General features: G+C 43.2%; 1 protein-coding gene across 1 annotated transcript in view; it reads left to right on the forward strand.

Moving 5' to 3' along the window:
- Nucleotides 1-11339: 11339 nt before the first annotated feature.
- The window catches only part of LOC124031464 (nuclear receptor coactivator 3-like), a 45740-nt gene continuing 43488 nt past the window's right edge, over nt 11340-13591 (forward strand). Inside the window, 1 exon segment of the mRNA XM_046342714.1 lies at nt 11340-11454. The gene's annotated coding sequence lies outside the window, so the exon portion shown is untranslated.

A 13591-nucleotide genomic window follows, 5' to 3' on the forward strand; every position in this document is an offset into this window, starting at 1 on the left:
AGGCATTTGGAAATTGCTCCCAAGGATGAACCAGACTTGTGGTCTACAATTCTTTTTCTGAGGTCTTGGCTGATTTTGCTTTTCTTTTTCCCCCATGTTGTCAAGCAAAGAGGCACTGAGTTTGAAGGTAGGCCTTGAAATACATCCACAGGTACACCTCCAATTGACTCAAATTATGTCAATTAGCCTTTCAGAAGCTTCTAACGTCATGAAATCATTTTCTGGAATTTTCCAAGCTGTTTAAAGGCACAGTCAACTTAGTGTACGTAAACTTCTGACCCACTGGAATTTTGTTACAGTGAAATAATCTGTCTGTAAACAATTGTTGGAAAATGTATTTGTTTCATGCACAAAGTTGATGTCCTAACCGACTTGCCAAAACTACAGTTTGTTAACAAGAAATTTGTGGAGTGGTTTAAAAATTAGTTTTAATGACTCCAACCCAAGTGTATGTAAACTTCCAACTTCAACTGTATGTGACCCAGACCAGGTTCAAACACTGTCAGACACACATATCTATGATGCACTGCTTACTCTTTGAGGAAAAGAGACTTCGTCGAAGACGCCACTTTAAACTACAAAGATGCAGCCCTGCCTTGGGAGATTCTCAGGCTCAATTATGTCCTCTCCTTGACCCCTCCGTCCTCCTCTCCTCCGTGGACCGGAAACCAATAAGTGGCCAAGTGGTTGAGGAAAGTATCAATACATTAGTAGGCGGATGGATGAGTATACTTCCCTCCACAATTGACCTACTTATGCAAAGGATACACAAGAGGTTCCTACCAGCAGCTAGTGCAGAAGTGTTTTAAAATCTGCCACACCCCCTTTGAATCAGCTGTTGGTTTCTCAAAGGAGAAAAGCATATGCACACATTTCAATATGGTATTTTTGGTTTTATCTATAACATGTCTTACACAACTAGTTACATTTGATATCATCACTTTACACATTTATTTTGGTATTCCACCCCTGTAAACATCATTTGCTTGATAATGTGGGCGTGGGGAAGGAGAGTCTCATTTCATACAAGCTATGTTTACTGTCCTCGCCTTTGCTCCTCGATTACCTTTGAGGAGAGGAGGCAGGCAAAACCCATTGAGATTCTCCCCTTGACTTCTCTCCAAAGGGTAACCGTCTCCCTCTCTGGTGGTCTATGGCTCAGTGTCTGTTAGAAAGCACTCCACTAGATGTCACCCTCCAGCTTGACTTGTAGCAGATATCTTGAACATTTTGCTATGAACAGCTGCCACAGGCCCCTTGCTGCATTAATAAATCACAACATTCACATAATGCCTGGGAAAAGCTTTCATGTGTAAAGGAGAGAAAAAAGCTTTGAATGCTCTGAGGGAAAAGGAGGAACATTATTAGTTAAGGTACGTAATGTCATTGCTTCTTGAAGAGCACTGGTTGATGAGTGCATTCTTTTTTTCAGTCACACTGTATTTAGCCTACCGTATGAATCTTTAACCCTCATCTCACCTATCCAAACCTATTGGATCTCATCCCATAACTGCAGAGGAATGGCACACCTAAAAGCAGTCATCATTTTGAGATAAAATGGCCAGGTGACAAGAAGTGGATGTGTAGTTAAACAATAAGGCCCAAGGGGGTGTGGTATATAGCCAATATACCACGGCTAAGGTCTGTTCTTAGGCATGACGCAGAGGTTCCTTATTGCTGTTATAAACGGGTTACCAATGTAATTAGAGCAATAAAAATACATATTTTGTCATACCCGGCTGTCAGCCAATAAAATTTGATTTGATTTATAAGCAGCTTTCAATGACCTGTCAAGAAAGAAAGCTACTACCAAGTTTCACCCTTTTCCCCTGTGCTAGAAGAACTCATCATTGAATGGCCATGATCTACAGTATCTCTATATACAAGCCATGGGTTTAGAAACATAGTGATCACCTTAGCTCTGTATAAAATATTATACACTGCCTAATCCAATGCACAATAGAAGCATCCCTCTCAATTGTTGTGGGCTGCGCAGGACTTGTGGAAGCCATCTTCCCATCTGAAATGAGATATATCTGAAATATGGAGTTCATGGACAAAGGTTTCTATGAAGGAAAATTTGACATGGATGCTTTTTGAACTTTTTCCCAGTGATATTTCAATTATAGAGTTGTATTATTTTCTCTGTGGAAAATCTTGACATCTTGACATAGGGAAATGTTGACTTTATCTACACTAAATTAGTCTCCTTGTTGATTTAATATATTTAAGACTTGAAAGTATATTCATTTGTTCTGTAGTTTTATTTCATGCAATGATGGCACCTGAAAGCAGACATAATGTATTCACATGGAACAAAAAGGTGTGTAAAAGAAGGAGCAAAAAAACCCAGACAGTAAAACGTCAGGTGAATGTTCTGTTTTTATATAATACGATATACTTGATTGTCCAATTACATGGAAATGAATTTGGGGACATCAGCATACAAATACACAAAACAAAGTATCACGTGCTGTACGGAAAACTGGAAAATTTGTACACAATTTACTTTCCACATATTCAAAGTGTCTGTGGCCTACTGTCCGACCAAGTAGTGGGCCTGCATCTGTCCTATGTTCCACTGTTCAGCAGCCTGCTGGCTGATGGAATGAAACTTGCCCTGCTCCTGTTCTTACTAAACAGTGGGACCCTTAATCTCCTTCCGGAGAGCAGCACCTCAAAACATTCGGGCAAGATTGTGTGTGGGGTCCTCTATGATGTGTTTGGCCGTGTCCCTTGCCCGTTTTATCATAGAGGCCCTTAAGCCCCCTGCAATGCAGCCTGCAGAGCTTGGACCCCAGGTGCACAGTCTGCCTGAGGATACCCTTATCAGCAACTGACAGCCTACTGTACCAGGCAAGGAAACAGAAAGTCAGCACACTCTATATGGCAGGTGTAATAATTGGATCCGGGTGTTGGTATTAATTTGTCTCAGTCTGCGCATAAGGTACAGTTGTGGTTGGCATTTTTGATTGATGTTCTCTGAGTGTTGACATTAAAAGAGAGTGGGCTATCCATGATAGTTCCCATACACTTAAAGCTCCCCACTCAGTCTACCTCTTCACCACCCAGGACTAGGTGGCTCACTGGTCTGTCTGAGCCTTCCCCTGGAATTTAATGAGCAATTCTTTTTGGGGGTTGATGTTGAGTGTGAGCTAGTTGTTATTGCACCAGACATGAATCCTGTTTACTTCTATTTGGAAATGCAGTGTGTCATCTGAGAGGTTGACAAGGGTAGTGTCATCTACATATTTCGTTGCCAAGCAGTCTCTGTCGGAACATCTCAGGTCATTGGTGTATATGGAGAATAGCACTGGAGCGATGACCGTTCCTTAGGGGTAACTGGTAGGAATGTTGTGCTGTTGAACTTGACATATTGTCCCCAATCAGCAGGAAGTCCAAGACCCAAAAGGTAATACTGGGGTCCACCTGTAAGTGGGAGAGTGTGTCACAGAGAAGGTGAGGCTGCATGCAGGTAAAAGCCAAGGAGATGTCCAGGAAAAGGATGCACACCAATGGAGGCTGGTGCGAGGACCTATAGAAAGACTGACTCATTGTAATGGCTGGATAGGAATAAATGGAATAGTATCGGACGTATGGAAACCACATGTTTGACTCTGTTCCACAAATTCCATTCCAGCCATTACAATGAGCCTGCCCTCCTGTAGCTCCTCCCACCAGCCTCCACTGATGCACACATAAGAGGGAGCCCTCTCCATGTGTGTCAATGCACTGTGCATCTCCGTCAGGACTGCATCCTCCACGGATCTGTTCTTTACGTATTCAAACTCATTGGGTCAAGGGCTCCATCCACATGAGACCTGAGATGTGTGGGTATCAAGCGCTCAAGGCACTTTACAACGACTGACCTTAACGCCACAGGAGGATAGTCATTCAGCTCCGCTGGATTGTTCTCCTTTGGAAATAGTCGGATCTCAGACGTCTTCCAGAGTGAGGGAACCATGTGTTCTGATAAGAAGCTGTTAAAGAGCACGGGGAAGATGTCTGCCAGCTCATCTGAGCATTCCTTCGGTAGCTGTCCCTTGATGTTGTCTGGTCGGGGTGCTTTGATGGATTTTTCTCTCTTGAAGACCCATCTCACCACCTCTTCTCGATGGTTGACGCCTCCCCTCAATCCAGAGCCTGGAACTCCAGTTGTTCCCTCAGGCTTCTGTTACAGTGGAGAAGTTGTGATTATCAAAATGACAGTAAAAAAGTGTTGAGTTCATTGACAAACTGTCCCTAGACATTTATGTTTTTTCCTTGGGTTTTTTGGCTTGCCCTGTGAGGGTTGCCATACCCTGCCAGGGCTGCCTGAGATTCCCATGATTTACACTTTTTTTGTAGTTGTCCTTAGCCTGATCTATTTGTTATTTTACTGTCCTCTGCAGGGTTTTCACTTCCTCTTGGTTGCCAGCAGAAAAGGCTGTCTGTTTCATCTTAAGTGTCTGTTTAAACTCTGCAGTAATCCAAGACTTGTGGATAGCATTTAACCATCTTTGTGGAGACTAATATGCCCTCACAGAAATGTATATTTGCAGTCACTGCTGATACTGACTCCTCAAGGGTATGGTCCACTATAAAAATGTCCCAGTTTATACAGGCAAAACAGCCTTGCAGGCTTTCTACAGCTTCCTATGACCATATAAGAACTGCCCTTTCCTTAATATTTTTCTGTTTCAGTTTCAATGTTGGCAGTAATTTAATTGCATAGTGGTCCGACGTGTTCACTGGGGGCTTCTGCAGTGACTTATATGCCCTTTAATATTACCAGCACAAATCCAATTTACTATCTCCCCCTATGCTACAAGTAACATACTGTTCATAGTTTGGTAGGACAGTGAGCGAGAGTTAAAATAAACGGGTATGGTTTTGGGTGCATCAGGGGACATCTTCCAGCATGTTGATGCATTGGTAGATGGTTTGAACAGCAGTTGTAGTATCTGCTGTGGGTGGTAAATAAATAGCTGTGATAAACACTTGTTCAAATTCCCTTGGGAGATAAAGGGCGCAGTGAAATGCATAATAGTTCAACATCTTTTGTGCAGATAGTGCTCTTGATGGTAATGGAAGAAAACCAGCATTTGTTTACGTAAAAACACACCCCTCCTGTTGCTTTACCGGTGATTGACGGGTCACGATCTGTGCGAATGGGACCATAAAATCCATTCAATTTCAGCGTTAGAAATGTCATCAGATAACCAAGTCTCTGTAAAACAGAGAATGCAAGAGTCTCTATATTCACTCAGAAAGCGGGAATTGGTGCTGAGCTCATCATTTTAGTTTCTTATTTATCTCACGTTGGCAAAAAGGATGTTGGGAGTGGCGGATTGTTCTTATGTTTTTGAAGTTTCCTTCGCAATCATCCTCTTGTCTCCTTTCCTTAGTCCTCCTTTTAGTCTCTTCCATTGAACATTCCGTGTTGTATTGATCTCCTGCGGCAATGCGCTTGTGCCATAGTTTTCTCTGCTGGTCTATGATGATTTGATATCAACAAGTTCGTGTCTGGTGTACCTGATACTCCATGGACGTATTCCACCTGCATCTCCAAACATTAAGGGCACCTCCACAAGCAGATTCAGGCATGTGATCAAAACAAAAGCCAATTGTAAATCCATCTTATGTAGACTACTCCCCATGAAATACGTTCAAGAATCATTAACATGGGAATGATGAAATATTTGTCTGAGCAGGCCTCTAAAGCAAACCATCAAACACCTATCATTCTCAAATGTATATTTTCAATACCTCTATCAGCTGGAAAAAAATTAATGTATCATACTGTGTGTGTGTGTGTGTGTGTGTGTGTGTGTGTGTGTGTGTGTGTGTGTGTGTGTGTGTGTGTGTGTGTGTGTGTGTGTGTGTGTGTGTGTGTGTGTGTGTGTGTGTGTGTGTGTGTGTGTGTGTGTGTGTGTGTGTGTGTGTGTGTGTGTGTGTGTGTGTGTGTGTGTGTGTGTGTGTCTTTCTCTCTCCCTCTCTCCCTGTAAGTAAACTCAATCTTTTCCTTGAAAATAACAAATTAATTCAATATTGAACATTCTCTGCCCTTTTCATTTGTGCTTTATCTATCAATTTCACATTTCTTTGTAAAATCAAATTCATAAATTTTGCCCATGTACTGCAATGGACTCTATCTCTGTTTGTCTTCATCATGATCCTAAAGCCTTGAATCTGAGTGCAATTGAAACAAAGTGGGGGAGGGGGAAGGGGTGATGAGCTGAGAGGCATCCGATTGGTTGTTTGCAGGTAAAGCAATCTGCAAATGCATTAATTATTAGGGGGCTATCTCCTGTCCTTTCAAACTGTTATCTCCTGTCTTTTCATACTAGAGAGGCAGAGTGGGAAGGGGGTTGGGATGTAGCGTCTCACACTCACTGACAGAGGGGGAGGTCAGTTTGCGGTGTGTTATGGGGGAGGGGGCACAAACAGAGGGCCATGGGCCCCTTTTTAGGTCTCTGTGGAATGTAATTGAGGCTCACTCTTTAAAACACAAGCAAACAACCAGGAAAATAGATAATTCATGATCGCTGTGTTGGCTTTCTGGCTGTGGTGATATCTGTTATAAACATATCATCTCAGTTGAATGCTGTTTATCAAATGCAAGTGAACTCTTGTAGCATAATATTATGGGAAAGAGTCCATATCAAACTTTCTCTGTCAAGACGAAATGTCTGTCTAGTGTCACAAATAATACTTCCTTTTGTGTTTTGAGTTCATGCGGATCAATAACCTAAATAAAATTTCTATGTTTGACGTTAAAATCTGTATACAATTGGCTGGACTGCATACATCTCTTTGAGCTTGAAACTTGGGACTCAGCTGAGGCAATGAACTTCACAGATTTTTTTCAACAACACCCCTTTGAAGGTGACATCAAAGAGGCCTTGCATGTAAGTAAAACTTTTAAGAGACACACTGTGTATCAGGTGGGCTGTTTTTTTCCATTATATATTATTACTGTCAACGTTTCCCCTCTCATTTATAGGCTGATTAAGGTCAAATATGCCCAGACAGGAAACAGCAAGCAAGGAGCTAATTACCAATTGTTACACCAAAGACAGTACAGTATGAAGATAGGCTAAAACTGCTTCTCCAATAGAAATCCCAGATCAAACTTATTACATTTACATTTAAGTCATTTAGCAGACGCTCTTATCCAGAGCGACTTACAAATTGGTGCATTCACCTTATGACATCCAGTGGAACAACCACTTTACAATAGTGCATCTAAATATTTTAAGGGGGGAGGGGGTGAGAAGGATTACTTTATCCTATCCTAGGTATTCCTTAAAGAGGTGGGGTTTCAGGTGTCTCCGGAAGGTGGTGATTGACTCCGCTGTCCTGGCGTCGTGAGGGAGTTTGTTCCACCATTGGGGAGCCAGAGCAACGAACAGTTTTGACTGAGCTGAGCGGGAACTGTACTTCCTCAGTGGTAGGGAGGCGAGCAGGCCAGAGGTGGATGAACGCAGTGCCCTTATTTGGGTGTAGGGCCTGATCAGAGCCTGGAGGTACTGAGGTGCCGTTCCCCTCACAGCTCCGTAGGCAAGCACCATGGTCTTGTAGCGGATGCGAGCTTCAACTGGAAGCCAGTGGAGAGAGCGGAGGAGCGGGGTGACGTGAGAGAACTTGGGAAGGTTGAACACTAGACGGGCTGCGGCGTTCTGGATGAGTTGTAGGGGTTTAATGGCACAGGCAGGGAGCCCAGCCAACAGCGAGTTGCAGTAATCCAGACGGGAGATGACAAGTGCCTGGATTAGGACCTGCGCCGCTTCCTGTGTGAGGCAGGGTCGTACTCTGCGGATGTTGTAGAGCATGAACCTACAGGAACGGGCCACCGCCTTGATGTTAGTTGAGAACGACAGTTTGTTGTCCAGGATCACGCCAAGGTTCTTAGCGCTCTGGGAGGAGGACACAATGGAGTGGTCAACCGTGATGGCGAGATCATGGAACGGGCAGTCCTTCCCCGGGAGGAAGAGCAGCTCCGTCTTGCCGAAGTTCAGCTTGAGGTGGTGATCCGTCATCCACACTGATATGTCTGCCAGACATGCAGAGATGCGATTCGCCACCTGGTCATCAGAAGGGGGAAAGGAGAAGATTAATTGTGTGTCGTCTGCATAGCAATGATAGGAGAGACCATGTGAGGTTATGACAGAGCCAAGTGACTTGGTGTATAGCGAGAATAGGAGAGGGCCTAGAACAGAGCCCTGGGGGACACCAGTGGTGAGAGCGCGTGGTGAGGAGACAGATTCTCGCCACGCCACCTGGTAGGAGCGACCTGTCAGGTAGGATGCAATCCAAGCGTGGGCCGCGCCGGAGATGCCCAACTCGGAGAGGGTGGAGAGGAGGATCTGATGGTTCACAGTATCGAAGGCAGCTGATAGGTCTAGAAGGATGAGAGCAGAGGAGAGAGAGTTAGCTTTAGCGGTGCGGAGCGCCTCCGTGATACAGAGAAGAGCAGTCTCAGTTGAATGACTAGTCTTGAAACCTGACTGATTTGGATCAAGAAGGTCATTCTGAGAGAGATAGCGGGAGAGCTGACCAAGGACGGCACGTTCAAGAGTTTTGGAGAGAAAAGAAAGAAGTGATACTGGTCTGTAGTTGTTGACATCGGAGGGATCGAGTGTAGGTTTTTTCAGAAGGGGTGCAACTCTCGCTCTCTTGAAGACGGAAGGGACGTAGCCAGCGGTCAGGGATAAGTTGATGAGCGAGGTGAGGTAAGGGAGAAGGTCTCCGGAAATGGTCTGGAGAAGAGAGGAGGGGATAGGGTCGAGCGGGCAGGTTGTTGGGCGGCCGGCCGTCACAAGACGCGAGATTTCACTTATAATGTTCCCTCTAAACTGAGCATGTGTGCAGGCACGCAGCTCCCCGGGAATGCTGTGCGCTAATAAGCAAGAGATAGAACTTTACTCAATGTTCTAGAGTTTTCCCCGTTAACACTATCAATGTTTCCCTTTAATGTGGGAATAGTGATCGAATCAACGCAATTTTAGCCACTTTCAATGCATTATACCACAACAAAACAAACTATGCAAGACTTTTAGTATGCGAAGCTAACTATGTAAGGGATTTTGTTGTAGGCAGGAAGCATCTGAGTAGGATTATATTGCATTGACAGGCAAGACTCAGGCCCATACTCTACAGTCTACACAGACCGGTGTGCCATAACCAATCAGAGCTGCAGTAGGCCAATATGCATTCACTTTGAACTGGACTGTTTTTACAGCATGAGCGGTCGTGAGTACATGTACTTATTTTAAGATCAAAGCGACATTTGTACATTTTGTTCATATCTTTCGCTAGTTAGTGAGTTATTAGCCCAGTTATAGATAATTTGTAGACAGCAATAGGGGAGTGATTGCTTCCCACAAGAGCACAAAATGTGTGCATTTTTAGACATTTTTGAATAGTGAGTCAGGCAAAGAGTTGTTTTTTTTTGTTTGTCTTAAAGGGTCGGTGTATTTTGAGACGGGCTTGAATAAATTGTGTAGCCAATAGTCAGAGGGTAGCGTAGTTTGTCTGATTCTCTGTAATAATGGTATGGAAAAAATTATGCATTTTATTTTGAAAAGTGGTTTCTTGCATCACACATTTTCAGTCACCTCCTTGTCTGCAGGACAAGTGGATTATTAACAGGTTAATGTCAAGCCCTGCATGTTTGTTTCAAAAGTTAATGGAATGTTGGTGTACATTAAACACCACACATTGGCTGCTACTGTAGACTGAACAATAGAACAGCTATTTCCACGTTAAAATGTTATGGGATGTATTTTCTCCATTGTTTTTGATGGTAGGCCACTCTGGTAGGCCTACATTATGATCAAATAGCCACAGTAGCCTACTTGACCACTTACAGCCTCAGTGTCGACAGGAAACACACCGGAAGTTGCACAGAATTTTCATAACATTCAAGTTTGTGCTCAGCAGACCTGAAATTTGTTCAGTGATGAATTTTTTTTCAGGGAACATTGCTTTTAGGCGATGTCATGGTGACGTTGGCTAGCTAAGCTCATGCATAGAAACAAGTCATCGGGTTTAACAGTTGTCCCGCGCTGAACTTCGCATGTGTAGGCCATCAAATCGAAGGCACTCCTTCGATATAGTTATTTTTGACAAATGAAAATGTGTCAGTGTCAGTTTGTCACTTTCATAAGGTTGGAGTAATAACATGTTCAACTACTTAAGTCATTTGAATATATAAAATTAACCACTAACTAAAAATGTTTTGCTTGATCGGTTTGGTCTGTTTCGCAAACATTCCCAGAAGTCTCATGATGATGCACCTCTGGGTGGTTAGACTGTTTCTCACTGGCGCTATCCTCCAACCATTCCCTCTTTCTACCCCTTCTCCTTCCCCCCTTCCCTCCCTCCATCTTTAGCCCTCCCTCCGAACAGTTGAAATTCTACACTGGTGTGCTGAGAGATCACCATAGAGACAAATTCGTCACTATCTTCTGTGGCTCTTCTCCAGAGGGCAGTTGGGCCTCCCGAGTCACTTCATCCTCCAATAGGGCGATTTGACTTCATAGTGTTTGCTACATAATTGCAAATTGTACCCTGACCACCGCTGCTCTCCAATCCCAATGTATCCGGTTTGTGTGTCAGTAGATAACATGCATGTTTTATATCCCCCTCATAATTGAAATAGTCATACTTGGAAACCCGCAATGGTTACAATGGACCATGTTGAAAAATTAACCAACAATCATACAATCAAAGAAAATATGTAGACCTATATGAAATTTGGGGGGTTGATTCTAGCCTTGTTACAATTGCAGACCAAAACATTAGACCTGTCAACATCAATTTTTGAGACCTCATAGAATGATGTGTCTATAAAAGAAAATAGTTTGACTTGGCCTAATGGAAAATAGCATGTCACAACGCCACGTGCACCGTTATCATGCATATCTCCATGAGCTACTTTGGGCTATAAATAAATACATTGCTGCTGCCTGTCTCATAGGTAGGTTATTTAATTCGTGTACGTGTAGTCCATATTTAGAAAAGCCCATACATCTTTACGCTAATAGAGGAGGAAGACAACTACCCTACCCAGAATCCCTGTCGCTCTGTTGCAAGCTGGGTTGTATAAGTCAGTACTCCAAACAATTGCTAAATGTTCCGTTTTGCAACGAAAAATAGCGTTTCTATTGGACAAGTGCAGCCAATGGGAAGGTACCTACCTAAATCTGGCCAATAGAAACACTAGTGTTCGTTGTAAAACAAAACGAGAGTTTCTATTGGACAAATTCAGGTAGGTCCCTCCCCATTTCGTTCCGTTTGCTTTCGTTTAAGAAACGTTTTGCAACATAATCGGCATAATGAATACGCCCCTGGCTTCTTGCGCTTTGGGAGTGTTTCCCATTTAAACAAGCACAGTGGTGAAGATGGCGGAGAGTTAATAGTGGCAAAAAAGAAACTGGTGTGGTGTACTCAATGAATGCATTGAAGCGGGTGAGTTTTTCTGCTAATAGTCGGTGTTTTCTTTTCAAGTTTTTAAAGTGTTTTGTTGGTAACACTGATTTGGGGTTTAAACATGTGGCAAATATTCCTGTTGATCTGATGTGCCGAGTTACTTGGAATAGGTAGAGGTTTCACCCGTCTTAGTATACCTCAGTGCAACCAACCTACCAACCTACCTTGTAACGTTAGTTCCGATCGTGTTCGTTTATTTACGGAATTTTTGGTTGTGTGAAGTGTTCTTTCTACCTGCTGATGCGAGACCAAATTTTGTCGTTTTGAATGTGCATTCCTCGTGGAGGTTTCGGACTGCTTTCATACCACCTACTCTTTTGTTACAAAGTTTATCCGAGGGGCAATTGATGGGCTACGTTCAGAACGAATTCTATTTAATTTCGACTGTGTGAACTCTTCTATTTGTGTAGTCTAGCAGGTTAAGTATCTCTGTGATTGTAACGGTTAATGACCCAGCACTACTATGTACAACGGAAAGGGGAGGGTTAGATACGGACGCCAGGCCACCCGTGAAACCCTCTAGTCTATGCTACATGTCACACATCGGTACAGAATAGGCAATTTATGACACTATATGTCTCAAGTTCACAGGCTACATTTTAATTTACTGTAGTGTAGACATTTGATGGGACATGGTGTTAGTATCAATTCGTGTGTGTGTGTGTGTGTGTGTGTGTGTGTGTGTGTGTGTGTGTGTTAGCGAGAACGTGTACTCAGCAGTGCAAACTCCTCATTGAGTTTTGGTTTAAAAAAAAAAGGTTAACAACTACTGATATCTGTGTATGCTGAACATTCACTTTCGGAGGAGGTAAGGGAGCATTCTTCCGAGAGCTTGCTCATGTAACTCGACAGACAATGGAGCGTGAGTCATGTCGCTTGGATTTGTAAGGTTCAGGTCTAGGTGTGTGCAGTCAGTCTTTGCTTGCTGGCAGAACACGTGAATCACAAGCACCTATACGCACACATATACAGGAGGAGGACCTACCCATCTCGTCTTGCAAGACTCAATGCTCTGTCTGGCTTCAGACATTTTTATTTTTTTGAGAGGGGGGGGGGCAAATTTAAATGAAATCTGCCCTAGAATAACTATTCAATCACATGCATGCTTTGGGTATTGGTTTAGAAGATCGGGGTTGTTTTATAGACCATGTCTGTTAGTTTTCTAATTAGGGCCAGGAGTTTTTCCTAACAATGTGACCTGACCAAGAAAAGCTTGAGGCCTGAGTTATAACACATCCTTTCTCCTCCACACTACTACCCACACATGTGACATGTAAGGCTGGTGGGCATGGTATCAGGTGAATGTGTTTTTTTGGCTTGTTGGCATGGAGTATGGATAAGGCCACTGAGCTAGCCTATCTACTGGGTGGTCTTCATGGTCTCTTAATTTTGAGATGATTTATTCATGATAAATAGGCCTAATTAAATGTAATGCACACTTACATCTTCTCTACCAATGTAGGCCTATATGTGTTAGTATGTTTGTTGGAGGGGAACATTGGCCACTGTGGGAAATTACCCAATGAACTGCTGCTACTCATATTCTTAACAAATGGAGCCCCTGTATCCCCCTTTTTCTCTCTCTCCCTTTCTGTCACACACAGGGTGTCAGGCTGCATTAACAATGAATCAATCTTCTGGGAGATTCTTTGACTACAGATGGGCTGAAGTGACTTGGATGCATTGCTTTTGCTCTTTGTCCGTTTTGCTACTGTGTTCTCATTAACGGGCTTCGTCTCATGGGAGCGGGAACATCTCTCTATGTGGTGTCAGAGCTTTGTAGCAGATGAACCAATCGAATTTTCATGGCATATTGATTGGATACTGTTGGTGTGTTTTTGAGTTGGTGTTTGTCAGCAGTTAGACTATGATTTGAAAGAGCATTCTTGGCCTTATTTAATTGTTAGTATAAGAAAATTGCCCTCATCCTTGCCACCTCTGAAAGCGTGGACTTTTACTTCCATCAATAAGAATGAGCGGGAAAATAAGCGAATGCCTCATCACCTTTTGTGTGGTGGCGAGGCCCTTTTTGATAACTACCTCCACTCTGTCTTTGTCACGCTGCATTTTTGCTCCATTGATGTCTGAATAGATGGCATTCTTTTAGTGTGTCGTA

This window comes from Oncorhynchus gorbuscha, linkage group LG03 (genome assembly GCF_021184085.1).
Source record: "Oncorhynchus gorbuscha isolate QuinsamMale2020 ecotype Even-year linkage group LG03, OgorEven_v1.0, whole genome shotgun sequence".
NCBI lineage: Eukaryota > Metazoa > Chordata > Actinopteri > Salmoniformes > Salmonidae > Oncorhynchus > Oncorhynchus gorbuscha.